This window comes from Rhagoletis zephyria, unplaced genomic scaffold (genome assembly GCF_001687245.7).
Source record: "Rhagoletis zephyria isolate East Lansing unplaced genomic scaffold, Rhagoletis_zephyria_1.1 Rzeph_scaffold_01354, whole genome shotgun sequence".
NCBI lineage: Eukaryota > Metazoa > Arthropoda > Insecta > Diptera > Tephritidae > Rhagoletis > Rhagoletis zephyria.
Genome location: NW_016158438.1, coordinates 34,449 through 59,998, shown reverse-complemented (window position 1 = coordinate 59,998; position 25,550 = coordinate 34,449). Strand labels below are relative to the sequence as shown.

Sequence of the window (25,550 nt, the reverse complement as noted above, 5' to 3'; positions counted from 1 at the left end):
TTTTTTGTTTTTTTTTTTTTTAATTTTTTGGCTTTTATTTCATTTAAGTTGTCGTCTCGTCTCTTGATCGCTGACTGCCTAATTGTTGCATTACCCACTCGACGTTGCCAACGTAACTCCGCTATGTACATTTGTGAGCGCATGCAGTACCTCTTTATGTGGGCGGGTGTGTTCGTACACTTGACGCAATCAAAGTGCGCGCAAATGTTTCTCGTGCTCGCGCTTAATCCTCTTCAGCAACAACCATGCAGCACCACAACCGCATTGCCTGCCCGCATTTGCATGGTTGTTGGGGGTACATATGTATGTATGTATGTACTTGTTCTATATTTAGTGATGTCGCCCAACTTGGCAACTCCTTCTCCGATCCGTTAAACAAACATTTGTGCTTGAGTTGGTTTTCATCGCGCTCTTTGCTTGGCGTCCAACACATGCGCTTCACTTGCTGATGCTGCCTGCCCTAAGCGTTCATAGTCCCTCTTTACATCGCTTCTTTCTTTTATCAGTTTAAAATTTGTACTGATTTTTTTATTTTGTGTATTCATTTTTATTTTTATTTTTATGCTTTTTGGTACAGTAATTTCAAACACTTCAATCGTTTGCTTTGCTTTTGAGTGGCGGCCTCATAATTCCTTTTTTTTGCGCTCTACATTTGGTATGACGAAGGAGGTACGTCGGCCGCAACGTCGGCAAAGTAGCCTTCAACTATTGCCTGCCCACTACACTCCACACCGCTTCCTCCTCCTACTCCATAGCGAGTCTTATGTCGTTACAGCATTGATGCGGTGGGTACTACTGCTGCTGCTGCTGCGACTGAAGCTGTGGGAAAAAAGTGAAAGCGCCATTCTTTGGCACTTACGGGGTTTTCCTTAATAAATTTTTTTATGCGCTGCCTGGCATATACGAGTATATGAATGCTTGAACGTGAAGTGACTTCGTTACACACCTATGCCACTTACATATGTATAAGCAAACACTTATGGCCCACCTTCAATACGCATCCCTGTTGCCGTGTTGGTGCTATATTTATAATAGCAATATTCGGCAGAAGGTGTCAGTGTGCATTTTAAATTTAATTTATTTTGCTTGTGGCACGTTTTCATATGGAATTTCGTGATGTGTTAGCAATAAGATTTCTCTTAAATTACTCTATTTGGTACTCTTATTTATCACAGCAACAAATTATGTGAGACAATCAAATTTAGTTTCATTGCTTATTTCTTTTTTATCTTAACCGAACGTTTTTAAGAATTCTTCAGCCAAGCCTTAATTCCCTTTGTTTAATACGAAAAAAACTATATACACATATATGCCAAATCGGATTATAGCTACGAATTTTACCAATATATATCGCCTCCAGCACCATCTATCGGGTCAAAAAATATTCCATGTTAAAAGCTGAAGCGGTTAGGACGTTTCGGAGATTATAAAGGAATTAGCTTGCCCTCAGCCGCTTTCTAGATTGCATGAAATTTCAGCATGCAAATTTGGTGTAATTTACTTTAATAAAACCAACAACCAAAAACAGGATATTTTATTATTTTATTTGTAACCTTCTTCAAAATATTTTAAAACTAAAACCTTTTAACCATTTGCAAATCATTTTTTTTAGCACAGCTGAAAATTGTCCATGCGTCCGAGTGCAGGAAACTTAAAAAAAAAAAAATGCCCCCGGCTTTCAAACCCACGTATAAAACTCATAAATTTTTTTTTTAACTATATTATATTATGTCCAAATATTTGTATACTGTTTGCTAAAATTTTGCACAATTTCATTCATTAACAAGCATTAAAAAGCCTCTGTACACATTTTTGTTTTTGTTTATTGTTTTAAAGGAAAAAAAACACTAAGACAGTTTACGTAAAACTGTATTTAATTAAATATTATTTATTTGCGTTGATAACTTATGTGTATAACACGAATGTTTTCAAGTTTGTCTGTTAAATAAATATTTTTTTTCAAACGGAAACTTTGCGACTTCACAAGTTCCATAACAGTCGATAATATTTTTCTTCTCTAGGAATTCTACACCATAAGTTATTTACTAACATTCATTAAAATAGTGTTTGATAACTTTATTTTTGATATTTTTTAATTTTTTTCGCAAATATTATTTTGTCTAGTGTTTATTTACATACAAATACATACTTACGTATGTTTGTACAACAATTTCCACCAAATTTTGTCCAATTATTTCAATATATCATAGCATATTATTGAAACCAGAGACCCAGAATAATAATTATTTAATGGTGGAGTTTTAAAAAGCCATCCAAATTTTCGTAAGAATTATAAAAGTCTTTTGATAATAATTATGTGTGCGGAAATTTGTTTAAGTCATCGATAACTATTTTCTTAAGACTTATATGATAGAAGTGTTTTCATAATAATTAACAGCGAGGTAAATATTTTTAAGTCTTCAAAGACTTTTATTTTGAGACTTATAAAAGGTTTTTTCTTAACAGCTTCTCATAAAAATACAATCGCCGTTCGGAGTCGGCGTAAAACTGTAGGTCCCTCCGCTTTGTGTGACAACATCAAGGCGCACGCCACAAATCGGAGGAGAAGCTCGGCCAAACACTAACATATGTGTAAGCGCCAATCTATTATTATTATTATTATTATTATTATTATTATTATTATTATTATTATTATTATATTATAAAAGTCTGGTCATAATAATTATCATTGAGATAAATATTTTTAAGTCTTCAAAGACTTTTATTTTGAGAGTTATATTATTAAACAGTTATGAGTGCGAAACAAATTTTGTGTATAGTTCCAAACGGGTCCCAAACTACCCCCCAACTAGTACGGAACTAGACCCCACCTCGCTCTGAACTGCTCCCCATCTAAACCTGAAATGCTCCTCCCGTCTTTTAAGACGTAAACAAATTTTTCACGCTCCTAATTATTATGAAAAGACTTGTTTAACATATTGCTTGAAATACAATACCGGCGAACGGCAAACTTCGCCGAATTGGGCGATGCTGTCGTTCACCGTTCGCCCAGCTATTTCGCCTACTTAAACAGAATTAGAGCGGTAGCGAAAACAGCTGATCCCATTTGGTCGCCTTTATAATTTGGGTGACCATATTTAGAAAAAACTAAACCATATTTAGAAATGAGGAAATGATAACAAATATAAATGTAAAACAAAGAAAGATTATTATAAATAATTTGTTTCAAGCCAGATTTAACGAATCCACAACTATATTTTTCAAACAACAAAAAAAAATCGTGTTTAGGTTGTTTTCTTTTAAAACTTTGAAAGCAAAAAACAAATACGGCCACCTTTGGCACGCACAGCTGTCATCGCCCAGCAGGGCGATAGAAATAAATCTATCGCCATGAAACGCCGCCAAGCGAACTTCGCATTTCGCTTTGGCTGTGTTCAATTTCATATGCTTGCGGGTGTTCTAATTTTGACAGCGCGAATTTCGCTGTGGTAAGTTCGCCGTTCGCCGGCATTGTATTTCAGCTATATGTTTTATAATAAAAGTATTTGAAGACTTAAAAATATTTACATCTCTGATAATTATTATGAAAGGAGGTTTAAAGTCCTTGAATAATAATTATAGATGACTCGAAAAATATTTATCTTAATATAATGATTATTGATTGACTTTTACTTTTTTCTCTTATAATTGTTATGTCTCTGATTGAAACTGTTTGACATGGGAAAAAATACTATTCCTTATCATGCAGTTTACTGAAAGGTGCACAAACGATATTATTTAATACATGCGCTGGGTATATAAAGTTCGGTTTCGCTAGCGATCTGTTTAGTTTAGATTTTGCTTCACATTTTCTTAAGTTAACTTTTTATTGCACTGGTACAAATGGTTGTGCGAAGTTATGCGAAGTATGCATAATCAGACCTTTATACTTCCTTACTTCTTTTGATTTTGTTTTCTTAGCAGACTTTGCATTATTTCTCTTCTGCTACTCACAGACTCTTCCGCCTAAAGCTTCCGTTTCGTTTCCGCTGTAAGATTACATCCTGCTGTTAAAATTCACTGTTATAATTTATAAAGCTGCCGTTTTTAATGCCTAATGCCAAAATGTAGCCTTTTTATTGAGTGCGCTGCGTTTTTAATCACAGCAGTTGGTATATATATATATTTTTAAATAAATTGTAGAGGTGGAAAAAACTGTTTATTATAAATAAATATTGAATAAACAAATAACGATATGTATCGTTCGTTGAAGCCTAGCTGTATGCCAGAAAGTGATCTTAAAGGAGTTCTTTTATGAGGGAAACGCTCCGACATCAGCAAGTTTATAGCTCATATAAGAGGCTTCTAGGATGCTTTTGGTTAACCGGGACAGAGGTGAGAAATGTACATCTGTCATATAACGAAGGTCATTGTTGAGCTTACGGAAGATTGCGGCTCCGCTAACATGGCTAAACTTTGCTTTCCTCGCTAAAGGAAATTATAGAACAAAGGTCTATCGAATTATTAAATCTCGATATGGTTAACTTTTTTTGGTAACACTAAGGATCAAGTAATGGGCTATGCGAAATCTCACCGATCAGTCTAGCTAACGTAACTCAACATGATGGCATTGTGTTTGTCTACAAATAAAGTTTTTTTTTCAAGTTAAACAAACAGGAGCGAAGTCGCTCTTTTGGTGGTTTTGTCGTTTATTTTTTGGAAGTTTTTTTTTGTTTTGAAAATGCCGTTAACTGTGTAAAACACGTGTGCAAATATGTTCGCGTTAGAAAAAAATACTCAGTACCAATGTTTGAAGGTATAAATGTAAGTATCGCCTCCCATTTACTTCAATAGTGCCCTAAATCCAAAAAAAACACAAATATTGAATTAAGTATGCGGAAATTGCCGCCACCTCTTCTTTTATGTTGTGTAAAAATTGTATATCTGTATCGATTACCAGTATCTCTCTAAAACAAAATATGTATTGATTTTTACTACTGGAAATATATGTAAATTCAAAACTCGAAAGCCGTTTTGCACGAGCTGAGCTTTTTTGAGTTACTGCACTATTGAAGTAAATGATCGATATATGAATAAAGAAAATCTGTTTGTTATTTGATTAAGTCTTTATTTTCCCATAAGTGCTTTATTTAAGATAAATGAAGTTATTCATAACATACAAATTAAACTAAATTTAAAAATTAAATACATTACCTATGACGTCTTGGCATTAACTTCATAAGTGCGCGTATAATGTTTATTAAAAAAATTAAAAATTAATGTAAAAATACAAACATAACACCTTTTTTTGTTTAAGCACTATAACGCAGGGTGTGTTTACCTGAATTTTATACAACTCAATGCGCACCAGACAATTTTTGTTGCCGGCAATAAGAAAATGTATCGCCCTTGGCAATTAATTTATTGCCGTTAATACCGTCATCGCATCGATTTTGTATTACCAGTCGCCGAAACACGTTGGGGGTGTTTGAAGAGGGTTGACGCCGGTTATTTAATAAATTAAATGAATTATTTAAAGATGGGTATCAGTCGAAATGGGCGTGAAAATAATTTATTTCTGAACTGTATTTAAGAGGGTTGCCACGTGTTTAACAAGTGAAGTTCGACTTAAGTAATTTATTAATTGAAATATGTATCACAATGCCAGATGAAGTTGAAAATACATAGTTATAAAAAGGGTTGCCACCTGTTTCTAAATTCGAATTTAATTATGAACTATTAAAATATGGTTGTTAAACGAAGGAGTGTTAAGAAATCTTTAGTGTGTTCATCTAGAATTTATTGGGTTATATGAAGAGGGTTACCACATTTAAGAAAAAATCATATTCAGCTTAATTCATCAGTTGGTGGAAATAGGCATCACAACGTCAGGCGAAAGAGATTTAAAAATATTGCAGTTGGGAAATACTCTTAAAGAGGTTTCCTACCTCTTTGAAAAGTCGAATTCATTTAAATTGCACATAAGTTAAAAAAAATATTAAAATATGAGTATCAAACTAAAGAATTTAAAAGTTTGAGTATGAAAATATTTTTACTAGGGGTGCCACCTATTCGAAAAGTAATGTTTATCTAACTATGTAAATATATGTTTATAATTATGTCGAATTTCAAAAAAGGGGTTGTCAAATCAATAAACTATGCCTGTAAATGTGCAATAAGGTTTTATTTTCTGAAGACAGAATTTGCTTCTAGCGGTACAGGGTGATTTGATGAAAACAACAACCAAGCTCTTTTGATTTTTGTTTTGATGAAACATTTGGAAATACTTTTAGGAGTTTCAATAGGACTGTCATCTGTTTGAAAAGTTAAATTCAATTTTGGCGTTTTGACTAGCGTTCACCAGTTTTATTTACTTTTAGAATTTAAAAACGAAATTAACTATTTCATTCGCTGTGATACTTCGTATTGATTTATTTCGATCCCATCTTCGGCATAAATTAGACGCTTATGGAGAATACTGTTGACGCGAAATTCATCAGCTTCGGAATTTTTGGAAGCATGTTCCTAAAATAGTTATTATGAAAGAAATGTTGTTTCCGATTTATTAGCATTGGCAATTGTTGCATATTTCTCATGTTTTCCATAGTAGATGTATACAATTTAATGAAAAATTTGTCTACGAATTATTACAAATTTCAATTAAAACGCCGAATTGTGTAGGTCACTTTTTAATTGACCTATGCCACCCTAATAACAGTAATACATTTTCATACCAAAAAATGTCCAAATATTCAACATGTGAGTAAAAAGAGAGCGCTCTCCTAAGCAAAACACACCGTTAATGTTGCTATGTAAAATCCAACGTAAACATGAAACAGAATGCAGTGTTAAGGATGCTGAGCCAACTTGCCTGATTTCGCAGCACTTTCCGGGTCAGTTTACTCTGTTTCGTTTTTTTTAGAACAAAGACACAGACGCTTGAGAGAGAGTTGCGCGTGGCTGACTGCAGTGCTGAGAAGAGTTGTCAATAAAAGTGAGTCTGTCTGTATTTTTTGTTAGGCTCTCGATGCTATAAGGCTGCAGCTACCGGCTATTATGGACTGTCAAAGCACAACAAGCTATAGGTATGTTGGTAGTAGAAGGTGTACTAAAAGTTGTTGAGGCAACAGAGGCAGTGGGCTAAGCAGGCAAAGCGGCAAGATGGCAGGCGGGAAAGCAGCCAGGCACATGGCTTTCGGGCAAGTAAAAGCAAAAATGGAAATAAAGCAAAAGAAGAAGGCAAAAGGTAAAATATGAACAAAAGTGCCAAGGAGCAGCTGATAGACAGCAGTAGCGACAGACGGGATTTTATTTGCTATACATACCCATATGTATTCGTATCTACCCACCATGCAAAACATGAGAAATAGGCAACAATCGTCAATGGCAACAAATTGGCGACTCACCGATTTATTGCTGTGGTGACAAATCGGCAACATCACTTCATTCATGTCAATTTTGAATAAAAAAGTTCTCAAAAATTCCGAAACTTATGAATATGGCGTCAATAGTATTGGCCAAAAGCATCTAAATTATGCCCAAGGATAAGATTGAAAAAATAGGAAGCCTCACAGCGAGAAAATGAATTAATTCCGATTGTAAGTTGCAATTTGGTATACAAAAAAATAAATGAAGTATTAAAAAGAATAAAATTATTCCAAATATCGCCTGAAGCGATCAGAAAAGGACTTATTCAGGTAATAAGAAAACGACTCGCCCAGGCGAGTTGCCTTCGGCGGACGTTTTAAAGCGACCGGTAATAGGAAATCGATTCGATGGCAATATTACCGGCAATAAATTTGTTTCCGAGGGCGACACATTTTCTTATTGCTGGCAACACAAATTGTTTGGTGGGTATTTACATACATATGTATGTGTATACGAAACCCGGTCTCTGGAGNAGCAGTAGCGACAGACGGGATTTTATTTGCTATACATACCCATATGTATTCGTAGCTATTTACATACATATGTATGTGTATACGAAACCCGGTCTCTGGAAAAACTTCACGACTGTCACAGCAGGTATGTACGTATGTGTTTTGTGAATAGGAATTTGCTTTAAACAGAACTAAAAAAAACAGTGACATGCAGAGGAAAAAGTCAAAAGGGCAAAATATGTGAAGTGCGTACTCGACTTGGGTTGACTTGACACAACGCTGCGTGCAGCTGCCCCCTTACTCCCGCAATTATTCCAAAGTGACTCTAGTTGCTCCCACAATATGTTGCTGGAAATAGTGCTGCTATTTTTGTGTGATATACCTTTTTACAGCGTAGACATTAAAGTGGGAAATGTGTGCCATTATGGCGTGGTCCGCATATCTGTTGCTGCTTAGGATGCGCTAGCGCTGGAGGCGAAGGGAAGTCAAACAATGTGCGGAATTTACTTAACGGCAGCAGCACTAAAGTAGGCTCAGGATAGGGATGAGGCGAATATAATAAATATTATAAAGAATAATGGCAACAGTAACTGAAAAACCAGAATAAAATAAGTAGCAAGAATGCCTACTTCAATTAATTGGGAAAATTATTAATGGAAAACTCAAGAGCAACTACGCCGCCACTGGGAAACGAAATAAAAGAAATAAAAAGAAAAAAGTTATGAATAAAAAAGGGGCGAAATGGACGTATCCTTTTAAACACGTCTGCCAATGAGCTGCACTGCGAAGCAACAACAGTAATTTGGTGTATTCGATGGACTCGCACAAATGTGCAGGCACGCACTTGCAATGCAATCGCAGTAACAAAAGCCACAGTAAATAAAAGTAGCTAGGAAATGAGGTAAGTCATAAGTGGTTAGAGGTGAATTTTATATTCATCTATGTCTAAATGTAAAAAGCGAGGGGTATGCTCAAAGCGTGTGTTGTAAAACAAACGAGAACCCAACACCAGCTGCCTTCGCCTATGGTCAATTACGTTTACCGATGCAAAAGTTGTAAACCACTTGCGCTTCAATAAACTTACATTGGCGTTACGCACCCACCTATGTTTCGCGCGACCACCTATTTACTAAACATGAGAGCTTGCGAGCTGTACAATCACAATCACACATGCTTATATACATACACATAGAAGTAACTTTGCCCACTAACTAGATGCGTGTATTCAATCTCTACCAGTTACATTTGTAGCCGTGTGCTCGCATCAGCAAATGAACTACCCTTCGGCTTGCACATGTGTAACTGTGGTTAAGCGTATTTTCCAATGCACTTAGCGTGTTAGAATGCGTAGTGTGCCTCGTTGGCCTACTCTTGCTGCCGCGCGTACCCTCCGACACACTTATGGCTCTAGTTAAAAACTTCTGGTGCAACTAAGTTTGTTGGTTAGTTTCCAATGCGCCAGTATGGGGTTAAAGTTCAGTCACGCAGCTGTCAAGTTTAGCACTTAGCTCGGCATATGAAAAATGGATTCGCTGCGGTGACGTACATATTTAGTTTCGCAGTTGATTTTTGCTCGCAAGCTTAGACTTAAAGAGGATTAAGTCGTATGTATGTATATTGAATTATTAAGTATGAAGTGAATTTAAATCATCCACCAATAAATTTTTACAAGGAGTGTCATATGTATGTACAGAGGAGTTGTGGATCGCTGATCGTCCTGAGATGTCCACATCTTGTATATTGATAATGTGCGAGCGTTGCTGAATTCAGTCGAGAAGAACCTCTCGGAGGAACTAAGCTCTAGTATTTCCTCCCTAACAGCGGCAATTGAAATCGATAACCTCTGCATTAGTTGGCTTAAGTTCTATAAAATTAACTATGAGGAAGGCGCGCAACGTACGCCTAAGCAGGTCCTAAATTATTTAACTAGACTATGCCTTGTGCGCCGAGCAAAGCATCCTTTAGGCGTTCATATGCTGAGAAGCCGCTCAGAATGAAGAACATATTTCTCAAACTCAGCTTTAAGTCAATTTCATAAATACCATACAATCTAGACGACTATAAAAGTCTCTTGCAGCTGTACCAATTGCTCAGCTCCAAAAGTTTTTGACAGCGCCAACTATATTGAAACCCAGTAAAAGAAAATGAATAATGTTCATCGTGGTAATCGCAATGCTACTGCAACTCTAGGAACTCGATCGGTATCCAAGGTATACATACTAGGAACCATTTAACCCTCGCGTGTCTGGACTAGCATCCCCTGCAGTGGGGGAAATTTGTGTAAAGAAGATGTGTGCTATCCTTAAACAAAAAAACGCCGTGTACTTGTCGGCTGACTTACAAACAGTGCCTAGTTACTAGGCCCACCAAGGCGCTTCTCCTACAAGTGGTTAGAGAGTAGTCAAAGCAGCTTAAAAAGAGTTATTTGTAGGAGATACCTTCACCTACCTTTCTTCTTAATTCAAATACTACATATCGTCCAGTACTCGCTCGAAGGTGTGAAGAAAATCCCCGACACCCAACGAAAGCAGTGAAAAAGCTGAGTTACCATCTATCGACAAAATTAAATTGAATTAAGTGTGCCAGTTAGATAGAAAAATAGTTAAGAAACCCTAGTTCCAGATTTTTTTAATGAGTTTTGCCACCTCTATGTAATAATGAAACTATATAAATATGTAAAATAAATAAACTATTAAGACACTGGTATCCAAAGAAAATTATTGGAACCAGTTTTAGAGTCTCTGTATTTTGAAACCGAGTTTCCGCTTAGGAAAAAATTAAAAAAAAATGGACAAAAACGTTGATAGCATAATTATGTAAAAAAATAATGCAATAGAATGTAGACATTAATCCTCGAATAACTTTTTAAAAAATTAAAGTGTATAAATAAACTGAGAGCTCCCACAATACATGCAAACATCAAACAAAAGATGAATGTAGAAGAACATTAGTACCCACAAAACCTTTTTGGCGGGGTTGCCAACTAAAAATAAAAATGCTGGAACTATATCAGAAAAACTTAGTACAAACATATCAAATTGTCGCAGGAAGGACTACTGCTTGAAGATGTAAAAGGAAAATTAAGCATAAACATTACACTGCTATACCAACACTATCGCACACACAAGTAACTGAACCCTATAAAAATTCTGACTCATTTTAGAGCCAGAAAAGTCTCAGAATTCTGAACTCAAAAAAGAGTCAGAAAGGAGCATATTTCCCTTCTTAGAAGGACACGCCAATAAGAGTCCAGGTTAGGACTAATATTAGAGTCTGAAATATGGCGCTTTATGAGTCTTAAAAACAAATATTATTTATAATTTCGATTATTAGTAAACTTTTACTTCTACGTGAACTTTCATACTTTTGTTCAACTCAGAATTTATGACACCAAAAGAGTCCGAAATGGTTGACTGGATTCAGAATCATATATATGACTAAAGAAGAACTCATTTTAGAGTCATACAATTTGGGCACTCAAAAAATTTTTTGAAAGAAAGACATACAGCATATTAAAGCACATACAATTGAACATTAGACCGTAACACGTTAGCAAACACAAAAATTTGGCCGTCCATCCTTGATTCTAAAGTATTTTTGCAAAAACAATTTCGAAGTACAGATAACGATAAAGAAAGAGAGAGAAAGATAAAGAAATTAAAAAGAAAGTGATGTAAATAGAGAGAACCCACCTCACCTAAATTCACCACACCTCACCTAAACTCACCACACCTGACAAGGATAAAGGTGAGTATAAAGATAAAGGAAAAGTCGCTGATTTATCAGCTAGCTCTAAGCAAGTCACAAAAAGATAAATATAAAAATGCTTTCATATCATAAAAAATCGTTGCAAAAAATTGTATTCTGTTGTTTATACAGGCATGAAACACAGCAAGAACGGTTCTTTAAGAAGGCGATTTTGCATGAGGTGGTTGTTGTTGGTTTGGGGAGCTTTGTAGGGTTTTTATTCTCGCTCCGATTTATTTGCCGAAGTTAAAGAATTACAAAATGTTGACTTTAGCAGTGAAGTTTGCACGACCTACAGATATTTAGGCATCCAGGTAGTGAAAAAAGTATGTAATTATTTCTTCATGTAGATTCTTTCTAATTTTTCTTACAGAATTTAAATGTGCTTCGAATTTATGGTGCAAAAACCGTTACCCTAAACGACATTCTTAGACTGCGTTTATACACGAAAACTTTTGTCGCCGCGATTTTTCACATTCCTTTTTGGTGTTGCTCGTTTCATTTACACACGGAGATTTGTGTGTATGCAATTGTTGTTGCCAGCTGTGAACAGTAGAGCTGGGGTACTATCGATAGTATCGATAGTTGAAAACTGTCGCCACTATCGATAGTTTTTGAAAACTATCGATGTCGGTTTTAGCGAAACTTCTCTCTTCTTAAGCTATAAAACCGTTTACACAAAATTTTTATAAAAATTCGAAAAGCTTGAAATTTCAATGATTTTGTAGTTTTTAATGTTTTCAACAACTTTTATAAAAAATTAGTAGACACTAAACAAACGAAAAAATAGTCAAAACTACTAAAACTGTTGTGGTGCTATTATTTTGACCAGTAATATAATATATCTTATAATTTGGTAAAATGTTAATAATTTCCTTTGTCCGGATTTTGATCTCAGTTGAACTTTTATAAGTATGAGTTGTAAATTTAAACGAATATCTTTTGTTTTGTTTGTTTTGTAGTATTAGTAATATATTATTATAGCCAATTTCTCTTTGCACTTCAAAAGGGACAAACCAAATCCATATTTAATTTTTCCATATAAAAAATAAATTCAGATTTTGCCTGTCGCTATTCAAGTGGATGCAAGTGTATATATATATATATATATAATTCAGACGCATAAATTAATAAGTTTATTTTATTATTATAAGAAGTTCTTTTTGATGCACTCAAATTTAAACAAATTTATAGAATCTCTTTAATTTACAAAGTAATTTATAAATTTTATAAATTTATTAGCTATTTAATTTTCAAGCCATTTAGCATTTTAATTCAATACCTCTCGCGACGATAGTACTATCGATACTATCGATGCTTTCAACTATCGTTTCGAAAACTATCGAGTGGCGGTACTATCGATGGTATCCCAGCTCTAGGGAACAGCGGTTCAATTTACACAGGCGAACGAGAGCACAAAGCGTCTTGCACGAGCAACTCGGTGCCCCTCTCCTTTCCTCGTCCCGCTCTCTCCTACAAACGTCGAGTTGCGGTAACAAAAATCGCCGTGTGTAAATGAGCACTTAGGGAACCATATTCTGCATGGTCCGACAGGGAGCGCAAGCAAAAGACAAACATACATACATATATGCTATAATTGACAGTCTGCATTTGTTTTCACCAAACATTTTTGGTGAACTTTATATGACTCTCTCTTACTGAATGCCCAAATCATCTCAAGTCAAAAAAGAACCATTAATTGCTAGTCTCAGAGTTAATGACTTGAGATGAGATTGACTTACTGAAAACTTACCAGCATAAATGTGATTATAACGAAAGAGGAGGGAGGGATAGGGACAAAGATAGAAAATAAATAGACATAGAGAAAGAGGATAGATATGCATAAATACCGATAGACTAGGCTTTTTATTTGTTTTTCTATTATCCAGGCGCACTTGATTTACATTTTTCGGCCACACTTACATTGAGCAAGAAAAAAAAATTAAATAGGTCTTCTGGAATAATCGAAATACTTCGTTTAATGACTTTTGGTGAACTTTTATTTACTGACATTAGGTTGGTACTTTGGGGTGGTAGGAACTGAGATCTGTAGTACTGGAACCGTGTACTGAGGACAACGAACTTTCTAACGAAAAAATATATTCGATATATCACATTTTAAGACCCGATTGTAAATGCTGAAGATATGGCGAAATACACTCCTTACTTTCGGTAAAAAAAAAAATTGGTTTCATTTTTCGCAATTGCTTTGCTAAAATAGTTGAGATTCCTTTTTTTATAACGGGAAATTTTTTTCTGGTATGGTCCAATGTACATACATATGTAGGTATATACATACTCACATGCTTATAGCAAAATATTGCTGAAAAAACTTTAAGGAACCATCGCAAGTAGAATAAAAGCAACACCAGCAGCTGTTACTAACGGCTTAAAACTAAGCGCATTCACCTTTTCATAAGGTGTCGCAAGCCATTGAATTAGCTTCACTATTTTCAAACAAACATTTGAATAAGGAAATAATAAAATTGTATATTTGTTTGTACCATACTAGTGTAATTGTGCGAATATACTAAGCAAAAAAGCAAAAACATGTTGTATGTTAAAAGTATGTAAATACATACATACATATATTTACATACGCATGTATAAACACAATGTACATATGTACATATGTATCACGCGCAAATTAAAAAAAATTGAAAATACAAACAACGTGGAAAGAAAAGCAACTAAATAAATACATAAACCACATGGAACAGCTTACACTGGAGTACTTGGCTAGCAGCGAAAACAACGTCTTGGCGTTAAAAATCAAGCTGCCCTTAGAATTTTGCATACATACTATGCATACGGTGACCATATTCATGGTAGCCGAATAAGGGACATAAAATAATTTTCCCAATTTTTTCCACAAAACATAGTTTCCCTAATGAGTTCTTCTCTATTCACAAAATTTGGAGATTGTCACACACCACAGCACATTGTACAGGTGATAGAATACATATATGTAAACAAAGTTTCAAATTTTAGAGTACACTGTAAACAAAAATGCCAATTTAAAGACCAATTTCTCAAAAAAAAAAAAAATGTAAAATCAACAGAAGGAAAATGAAATGCTACTAATGAAATTTCTTTTAGAACAATAATCATTATCGTTCAATTTCTATTCAAACTCACAAATGCCCATAACAGAACATTCGGCGTCCCGTATTTAATCAATAAAGTAACAGGACAATGACGAAAAAAGAGGACTGTCCCGTATAATGCAGGACGGATGGTCACCGTAACTATGCACGTAATTATATTTATATGCATATATATGTACATACCTATGTATTCGATGTGCATATCTACATAATATGTTTAGTATAACAAAAATTATGTTCTTTCCCTTGCTATTTTGTGTTTGCTCTACTAGATTTGGCTGGGATGTGTAGGTATGTGTGTTTTGGTGTGAATGGCGAAAGGCGCAACTAAGAAAGTCATTCACGCCATGTTGTTTAACTAAATTTTGCCATATCATTATTTGCAGTTTTCATCATGCTATGGGATCGGAATTCGTCCTGGTTACATGTTACAACCCAGCCAACAACAATTATAAATTATATTATATAATGGAATACAATGAATACAGATAGGAAGGACCTCTCATATTAACACTCGAGAAGGCGAGATTTTCCATGTTTACTATTACTTTCGGAATAAACGATCTGATGTAACTTTTGCCGTTTTATATTTTGGGTCAAATCTAGTAATTCAAATTTCACCCTCTTCCTTTTGACCTATTGATCTGAAATTTGGTACACTCATTTAGTTTTGATCACGATATAATCATGTTAATTCAGTATAAATCAAAAAGTGTAAATCAAAGATGGCCGTCACCATAAAATGGTCGATTATATGTATATTGTTTTACAACACTCTCAATTTAGATAGAACTTGACTAGTAGAATGCAGTACACTATGAACCAATTACAAACCCAAGATTACCATCACCACAAAATCGTCGATTACATATGGTTTTACAACACTCTCAATATTGGGGTATCAAATGAGAGAGCTTGACTAGCAGAAGACAGTATACCATGAAAAAGCTCCAAATCCAAGATGGTTCCCACCACAAAATGGCGGGTCACATATTTTTGCAATCCCCTCAATATGGATATCAAATGATGGGTTTTGAGTAGTAGAATATACATTGTGCACCATGACCAAATTACAAATCCAAGATGACCGTCACCACAAAATGGCCGATAAGATATTGTTTTCAATTTCCTCAATATGGGTATCAAATTAAAGGGCTTGATATTATCTGAGAAAAATTAACCAAAAATTTATTAATATTACGAAATTCAAACTTTAAAAGGAATCAATGTGATTTTGCGTATGTATGGCCCTTTCTTCTTCGCTCTTTTTGTCGCGTCACTATGTTCTTTGCCTAAGCGATTTTGCCCGAGTTCAACAAAGCCATCCATTCGAACGACATGATCAAGCCAGCGGAGCCGCTGTATTTTAATTCTCTGCACTATATCCATGTCGTTGTAAAGCTCATACAGCTCATCGTTACATCGTCTGCGGTACTTGGCTACTCAATCCAAAGTAGCACTTGTTGGCAAGAGTGATTCTCCGTTGGATTTCCATGCTGACATTATTCTTGGTGTTAATGCCCAGCAAAAAATCGGTAATCGCTTTTAGTGGTAACGTGTTCTAGAAGGCATAGCGTTATAATGCCTTCGAATTTTTTCGCTTCTTTTAGGCATTGCCAGTAATGCAAAGTAGAATGTCCTACAATATTTTATTTATCTCGCTTCTTCGTTTCATTTCGGGGAATGCAAAGTAGAATGTCCTATAATATTTATTTTTTAATTCGTTTCTTTGCTTAATTTCCGGGAATGCAAAGTAGAATGTCCTACAATATTTTATTTGTTTCGCTTCTTTGCGTCATTTCAGGTAATGCAAAGTAGAATGTCCTACAATATTTTATTCGTTTCGCTTCTTTGCTTCATTTCGGGGAATGCAAAGTAGAATGCTGCATCGTAGTCAGTGAAAAATGGAATGAATATCCAAAAATTCTTTTTCTACCGTTACTTTCTGTGGAAATTTGTCTCGCATAAAAATCATGTTTTGCTTTGTTCAATTTGCAGTGAAGTTGAAGTCAGTCAATGAAGTGACGTACAAGAGTGAGGAAGAACAATTTTAAGCTTAATTAAATATGCATGTATGTACATACCGATTTTAAAGAAAATCTAAATACCTAAATACATACATATGTACGCTGATTTATAAAAATTTTAATTAATTTTAACCTTTTAAGACATTTTCTGATTTCAATTTAATATAAATAAGTATGTACTTATCTAGGCATTCTACATTAGTTTCTCTGTAAGGCATTCTTTGTTCGCTTCTCTGGATTCTGTTTATCCATGCGTTCTCCCTTCGTTTGAAAATAATGCTGCGAGTAAGGGCTTACCTCCAATGACATGCCCATGTTAAAATAAGGCCTTCTTGAATCGAAACGGTAAGCGATTCCCATCGCCTAGCTCGTTTCCACTTTCGTTTCTGTGGTAATCGTGTTTTTTGCTGGGTGCTGGTTCCCAAGTAAACGAAATTCTCTATTTTCTCGAAATTATAACTGCCAAGAGTGACGTGGGTGCCAAGGCGCGAATGTGCAGACTGTTTGTTTGATGACAGGAGATACTTCGTCTTGTCCTCGTTTACAACCAGGCCCATTCGCTTTGCTTCCTTATCCAACTTGGAAAAGGCAGAACAGACTTCGCGGGTTTTGATACCGATGATATCGATGTCATCGGCATAAGCCAGCAATTGCACGCTCTTGTAGTAAATTGTTCCTGAGCGATTCAGTTCGGCAGCTCTTATTATCTTCTCCAACATTAGATTAAAGAAGTCACATGAAAGAGAGTCGCCCTGTCTGAAGCCCCGTTTGGTGGCGAAAGGCTGGGAGAGGTCTTTCCCAATTCTAATGGAGCTGGTGGTATTGCTCAACGTCACAGCCGTATCAGTTTGGCGGGGATACCAAATTCAGACATAGCCGCGTATAGGCAACTCCTTTTAGTGCTGTTGAAAGCGGCTTTAAGCCGACAAATAGGTGCTGAGTGTCGATTCTTTTCTCGCGGGAATACCTGGTCTATGGTGGATTTCGTTTGAATACGTTTATATTCTGCACTTCACAGATGCCTTTTCGTAATTCGGAGATACAAAACAAAAAATTTTATTATCATTTTAACATGTTGCCTCTGACGGGATTGGCAAATAACAGCAAGCACCTCTGCTCGTTCAGCCACTGCTATACATACGAATTTGAATTTGAAAAACCATTGTAATTTTGGCTCAATGCATATTTCTTTACAATAAAAGCGTTTATATCTAAATTTGTTTTTACTAACTTTATTTTTCACATAAATTTCACTACCCTATATCTTGGTTTGCTGGAATACTGCGTAGCTACTAAGAGTGTAGTTTTTACCTGCTGCTCCACGCCTTATAGCTGCTGTAAACACTTGTGGTTGTACATAAACACTTATAAGTAGTCGTGGATGTGGTACTTCATTTAATTTCTTTCACCTTAATTCACTTGTATGAGCGAATTTCTTGCAAATAATTGTCACAAGAAAAAACAAATGGCAAGTGAAAAGTAGAAAGAACGTATGAAAGAGGGAAAACTGTGAGCATGAAGAACACTTAACGGAAGGAAATGCTAAGAAAAGCGTAAAACTATTGTGCATTATGGCGTGCATATGTATGTATGTATATGAGTATAGGTAAAATGAGTGAATATATAGCCTGTAGTGAAAAACCGAAGCCGACAGTAAAAGCACCAGTTCATTAACTGGTAGGAACAANTACTTCATTTAATTTCTTTCACCTTAATTCACTTGTATGAGCGAATTTCTGGCAAATAATTGTCACAAGAAAAAACAAATGGACAAGTGAAAAGTAGAAAGAACGTATGAAAGAGAGAAAAATATAAGCATGGAGAACACTTAACGGAAGGAAATGCTAAGAAATGGGTACAACTATTGTGCATTATGGCGTGCATATGTATGTATGTATGTACATATATGAGTATAGGAAAAAACGAGTGGATATATAGCCTGTAGTGAAAACCCTAAGCCGACAGTAAAAGCACAAGTTCATTAACTGGTAGGAACACAAACGATGGCCTACCAGTTCGACAATTTCGAACACTACCGGTTCTGGTTGTAAGGTCGCAGGTTCCAGTCCGACTGGAGGTGGTTAAGATTTTGCAAATTAAATCAATGTGTGTTAATATAATTATTTCAATTTAAATATAAATTACAAATTTGGAAATTTAGTTCAATTTGTAGTAGAATCATACATATGTAAAGAAATACATACTTGTGAAATAAAAATTAAATGAAAAAAAATATATACATTTTTCTTTTTTAAAAATTAAATTTAAAAATTACGATAAAAAACCTAAATAACAAAGTACATTAAAAACAGAAAGCAAATTTTTCCTGCACAATGACTTGAACCTCGGACCTCAGGATGGCTCGGTCATTGTGACCGCCATTGTGAGGGCCGCGCGCAAAATGATATACATACATGCTTCCTTGCACGGGCAATAAATTATCAGACTATCTCGCCAACTGGTATGATGCTTCTAGTATTTTTACTGGTACGTGCTGATGCATAGCCAGACAATTGACATTACACTGGCGATCAAACGTGGATGGATGGTGTTTTGTTTTTAATATTTACGTTTTTCAAGGTAAACATTTTTTGTAATTTTTTTTATGAAAATAAGCCATATAACAAAAGCCATATATGTAGATCAAACAATTAAACTTTATACAGAATTTAGAAAATTTCCTCAAATTTTTATCTAAACTTTGTGCTTTTTAATCAAAATTTTTATAAAATTTTTGGGTATGTAGTTACAAGGTTAAACAAATTTTAGTAAAACAAATGAAAGTTTTGAGCGGCAAAAAATCTAATTAATTTTTAATAAGTTTTAATTAAAATTTAATTTTTCTTTGTTGACTGCATTTGCACTGTTTTCAATATAAAATTGAATTTCTTGTGGCAGAATATGCGCAAGACCTTTTGCGAAAAAAGTTAAAAAAAAAATCAACGCCAATTTTCCTAAGTTGCCCTATTCATATGAAAAAAAACCTCAAAAGCCCTCAACAAAAAAAAAATTATCCAAAATCAATGCTTTAAAATTGCACTTATTTTACTAAAAGTTCATAAGCCTCGTAGCTGCGTACCCAATAATTTTATGAAAACTCTGATTAAAAAGCTGAAAATTTGTGTGTGATATTTTAGTGTGCATATGAAATTTAATGTACCGACAAGGATATCATTATGCTGGATTATTGCGTGCACTTTAAACCATACGTGTATACAATTTTTGTTGTTATACTGTTGTTGTTGCGCTTTCAAGGCATTGCACTGTAAAATATATGCACGTTAAATGAATTGTCAAATGACAACTTAAATACTTTTAACGTAATTAAATAAATGCATGCGCAAACAAGTATGCCTTTGTGTATGTATGTAGTTAGTTATTAAAGTTTTTAAATTTGTGGCAGGTTGCTAAAAGCTGAATGATATTTCTATAAAGGAAAAAGTAAACATTTATCAATCGCCCGCGTCCATAAGGTGCTGTTGCTCTGTAATCATTCCGTTACCGTTCTTGCTTGGCCATTGTATAGCCACCTCGGTATATTATTCCATAGAGTTCTTTTTTTGAGCTGGGAAGCCTGTAGGCATTGCGCCACTTATTTACAGCACGTATGATTCGGAGACTGTACGATATGCGGATGTGACGCGCAAAGCTTTCGCACTCTGCTTAAAAAAAAGCTGCTATGATGAAGTGAACATTACCAACTATACAGGGTGTCGTAGACAACCCCTCTACGCCCTCCAGATGGAGACAATATTCGTTTTCCAAGGTGTGAAAGTCTAATGCATCTGGATAAGTGTGCGTANACGCCCTCCAGATGGAGACAATATTCGTTTTCCAAGGTGTGAAAGTCTAAGGCATCTGGATAAGTGTGCGTACGTGCCAGCGTGTGAGAGAGCATAATATTGCGCTTAGACATAGTTAAAATTGGTGTTAAACACAAAGACAAAATGTGCACGTTTTCGTCGGCACTGCTCTAGGGTTTCTCGTCAGTCCGCAAAACCATTACTTCGTCTCCGCAGAATGTTCGATTTTGCAAAGTTGGTAACTTAGCTTGCACTGTGCTGTAAGGTTTCCAGTTATTTGTAGTTCTTAGACTCTGCCTGCTAAGATGAAGCAGTCGTTGCGAGACTTGAGAGCAGAACGTTTTAATCTCTTGGGCTCTTCTTATGCCTTCCACCTTTTTGGAAGCTCTTTCGTGTATACTTGGTATGGCCGACAGAAAGTTGGAAGAATTTACTGGCTCCATTGAGCTACGCATTCCAGGAGTGTACCCGCATTTTCAAAAACTTAATGACAAGGTAAACTTTTTAACGATACCTCGTGGATTGCCTTTAGTGTCTGACGAACGCCAGTGGGCTGCATTCTAACGGTCTTATGGCCTTCTTTGAAGCTCTGTTCGGGCGGCAGAAAGACTGAAGCCCACACAGGCTCCGTTGGGCTCCGCGTTTCGCGAAGTATCAACTGCTTTGCTGCCATCAATAAGCTCATGACCTAAAACCCTCCACAACGTAGCCTTGTTTCGCGTTCATACATAGTCTAGTACGTTTATGCAACCGTCTTCAAGACTTGCTGACTTGACTGTGTTGACTGTGTGAAGTAACAGTGTTTTTTATGACCGCCTGTAAAATGGTTGGGTATGTGCCAATTAGTGCCCTATTCTGAAGTCGAATATTGTATTCAGGCAACTGTCCTCTCTCCACTGATATCGCTGTTCAGAAAAATAATCACGGTTCACTCAGTCTTGGAAGATATGATTTTTAATTTTTAACGGTCTATGTACCATAACCCGACAGTTATCGACAAATGTAATTTCGATATATTTATGATCGAAAACACGGTATATTTATTATCGATAACTGAAAGAACCAGAAATATATCGCTGTTAATTTAAAAACAGAGTGAGAAAGAACTTGTAGAGAAATCGAAATATTGAAAAACTATTCCAAAAATTAATGTGTTGATGATATCGATAACGACTCCAAAAATATATATCGATAACAAATATGAATATGGCAAAAAATTGTAGGGTAAAATTTAACATAAATAGATGTAATGTATGAGAGGCTTGTTAAATTTTGTCATCAAATTTTTTCTAAGTTCCGCAATCAAATTTTATTGCCAACCAATAGTCCTCGCTTGATTGGATACTACTCGGTAATAAAGCTATTATTTTATTGCCTTTAGAATACTTAATTAAATTTCAAACAGCTATTTAATATTTAATTCGCAACTAATTAAAAATTATTCACGCCACAGAACCATAAAATATTTCGCATCATTTTGATATTACCGCAATCAAATGGGTCTAAATAGCTCGCCGCTGTGGTGTCAAAGAGTACAAAAACAGCTACCCATTAACATACATATATATGGGATGTAGAAGTAAATGTAATTGCTATCAACATTAACGGTAGTTGTAGAGCGTTAACAACAACAATAACAACAAAAGCAAATACAATAGTAATTACATTTTAGCAAAATGTAGTCGGTGCAGCAGCAGTAGCCGCTATTGTGGTCTATTGCCAACAATTTCATTTTGCAAACAACAATAACAACAACTGCTAATAGTGTATGTTAACTTTTGTCACATTCTTGTTTTTTTTTGGTATATTACATTTGTTGTTACACCGGCAGCTGCAGCTGTATTAGTAGTGTTCATTCCGAATGTCATGTGCAAGCTGAAATTGTGCTAATAGACAGCGTGGAAGCAATATATGTATGTATGTACATTAGGGCGGGTCATAGGTTTCGAAGAAAATGTGAATATTTTCACTGTTGCGCCCTCTGTTTAAAAAAAGGTAAGTGCAGAAAGGAATTCCTCATAAGAAACAACCCTTTATAATATGTGTTTTTTTTTCTACAAAATTTAAGCACTTCTTTACGACACTACAGCCAAATGCTAAGAAACGTACTTTCGCAATTTGGAAAACTCCAAATTGATTTTAGACCTTAGGTTTCTCCGGCAAATTTTCTTAGATTTTCACGCAGAATCTTTCTGTGCTATATGCGCATAGTCGAATGAATTTCCTATACAAATTGGCCCGCCCTAATGTACATAGTATGTAAAGTGTAAGTAATGACAAGCGACATGCGGTGAGCAGTAAACAGCAACGAAACCACTGCCAACAATTGGCAATAACATACAACAACATATGCACAACAACAGAAAATGCAGTACAAACCTCTGCTCAAACCACATTGCTAGCTGTAAATATGATTGTGAAAAAAAGGAATATCGAATTCAAGCAATATGTACAATCATAAGTATGTATGTACATGAATATAAACACTGTAAAATACCAACATTCAGTATTTGCAACCAAATAACAATTCCAGAAAATTGTTTAAGGGCTGGGCTGCCGTGGTGTATGGTGTTGGCGATGGTTGATGGTGGCGTTGAGTAGTGACCTGGCTATTATTTCGAGGCACGGATACGTGTGGGTGGGCGCATTCGTTGTTGGCAGTTGCCTAAGTAGTGACATGAGACAAGTGTAGTTGTTGATCCTTGTGTGATGTGCTTTGGTTACTCTTCCTGTTGTTGCTGTCAATGTCGCTTGCATTCGGCTGTGTGGTACTGCATGCAGTCAAGCTGACATGGAGAATATGTTTGCAAATACATATGTATATACATATGTACTAAAGCTTGGAAGTACAGTTGTTAACTACTGACAGTTGTTGTGACAGTTACTTGTAATAGCCTATTTTAACGAAAGCAATAACAACCACCATCCTGTGTACTATGTAGCCACTGTCACTTTCAGTGCTGAAGGGGTGCACGGTTTGCGTTATGAAAAATTATCACTCATACGCAGTGGCAAACGGATATATATGTAATTTTATGATTGATAACTGTATACTAAATAACTAAACAAAAAAGCAATTTTTTGAAGTTTTAAAATAAAAGCTGATGATATTAAAAGTGGACATACTATTTTTTCACCAGATATACGAATCAACCAAATTCCCTATAAGGAGGAGGAGGGGCAAAAAATTGTTAGCAGTTCTCGAATTCTATCGTAAAGATTTCGAGTGATTTTATTACATATAAGAAATAAGTTTCTGGAAATTAAAAAACTACACTCATTTTATGGTAATTTAAAAGCTGGTCATAAATTTATGGTAAATTACATAATTTAATAAAGTTTTCGGTTTTTTTTTTTTAAAACTATCATTAATATGTGGCCATGATTAGAAACATTTATTGGCAAATACATAGTTAACAAAAGCTGTTGGTCTTTTAAAAACTAGAAATAATCTTTTTGGCCATTCAAAAACTTTACGGAAATTATTGCTAATTAAATATCTGAAGATATCTGGTAATTAAAAAACTACACACAATTTGTGGTAATTTAAAAGCTGGACATAAATTCATGGTAAATTAAATAATGTAATAAAGGTTTTGGTTAAAAAAAAAAACTATTATTAATATGTGGCCATGATGAGAAACATTTTTTGGAAAATACGTACATAGTTAACGAAAGTTGTTGGCCTTTTAAAATCTAGAAATAAGCTTTTTGGACATTCAAAAACTTTACACAATTTTTTGCTAATCAGATATCTGAAGACAATTTTTGGCTATTTAAAAGCTGGATATAAATTTTTGGTAAAAAAAGTTTTGGCCTTTTAAAATCTAGCGATAATCTCTCTCCGCTCAAAAACTGGACATAAATTTTTGGTCATTAAATAACTGGACACAATTTTGAGCTGAACATCAATTTTTGTTTTATTAAATAATTAACAGAATTTTTTGGCCTGCCAAAATCTAGCAGTAGTCTTTTTGGCCATTCAAAAACTGGGCATCAATTTTTGGTTATTTAAAAAAACGGACATAATTTTTTGATAATTTAAAAGTGGATCATATAATTTTTGTCTATAAAGCTAAAAGCAAAAAATTGATGGTGACAATTTGAAAAATTAATAAAACATATATTTGAATGGTCAGAAATAGACGATTGACTGTTAAATTTTCTAGGTATATCCATTTGTCACAGTGCACCGGTCAGCCCCATTTTATATCTCCACTTTTCATATACATAAGTTTTTGCTATTTTATTAGTGCCAGTTTTGTATATCCAGTTTTAAAATGGCTAAAATGTATGCCCAGGTTTTAATGGAACAAAGATTTTAGGTCCATTTTTAAATGACTACGAATTTATGGTCAATTTTTAAACTACATAACACAAGTAAAAATTTATGTCCAGTAATCTTAATTGCATATTTTTGCATTAAATATAATTTTTATTTGTACTTTTAGGTTCTCCTAAATCATTTGGATGCAAAAGGCCTGTGCCAATGACGTGTAATATGTAAGTAAAATCAATTTTACCGAAATTATTATGATTATTTTCGGGGCAAACTTAACATCTGTAGAATAATTTTAGTCCGAATTGAATGAATTTGTGTTAAAGCTGTTAAGGGAAAAGTAATCAAAATTATACCATTCTTCAAAAAGCGGGATTATTTTTGCACTATGTAGGCATATCCTATACCTCTGCCCGCAGCAAACGATGAGAGAAATGTTAAGTGAAAATGAAATTTCAAACTTTCATGCAAATCTAATGAGGGAGTTAAAAATGTGTTTTTTTTTTAAATTTCTGGATCCCCATATCCAATTATCCAATTTACAAATATATTGATTCTAGCGTCATCTAAAGGGTACAACTTGTAGCTTACTATATCCCTCTAAGTGGCATTTTCTCGAGTGGGTCTTAACATTTATCTGCCCTTCAAACAAATTTTTTCAGAACAATATTTATGTTTAAAGGGCAGATATATTTTAAAACCTACTTGAGAAAATAGCTCTAATTAAAAAAAAAAAAAAAAATAAGAGTGACAAATTTCAATAAATT

At 34.8% G+C, this 25,550-nt stretch overlaps 1 long non-coding RNA gene across 1 annotated transcript in view; it reads left to right on the top strand.

Annotated features, from left to right (window-relative positions):
- The window catches only part of LOC108363735 (uncharacterized), a 38,835-nt gene extending 13,828 nt beyond the window's left edge, over positions 1-25,007 (top strand). Inside the window, exon 3 of the long non-coding RNA XR_001847651.1 lies at positions 24,956-25,007. This is a non-coding gene — a long non-coding RNA (uncharacterized LOC108363735). The remainder of the gene's footprint in view (positions 1-24,955) is intronic.
- The last annotated feature ends 543 nt before the right edge of the window (positions 25,008-25,550 follow it).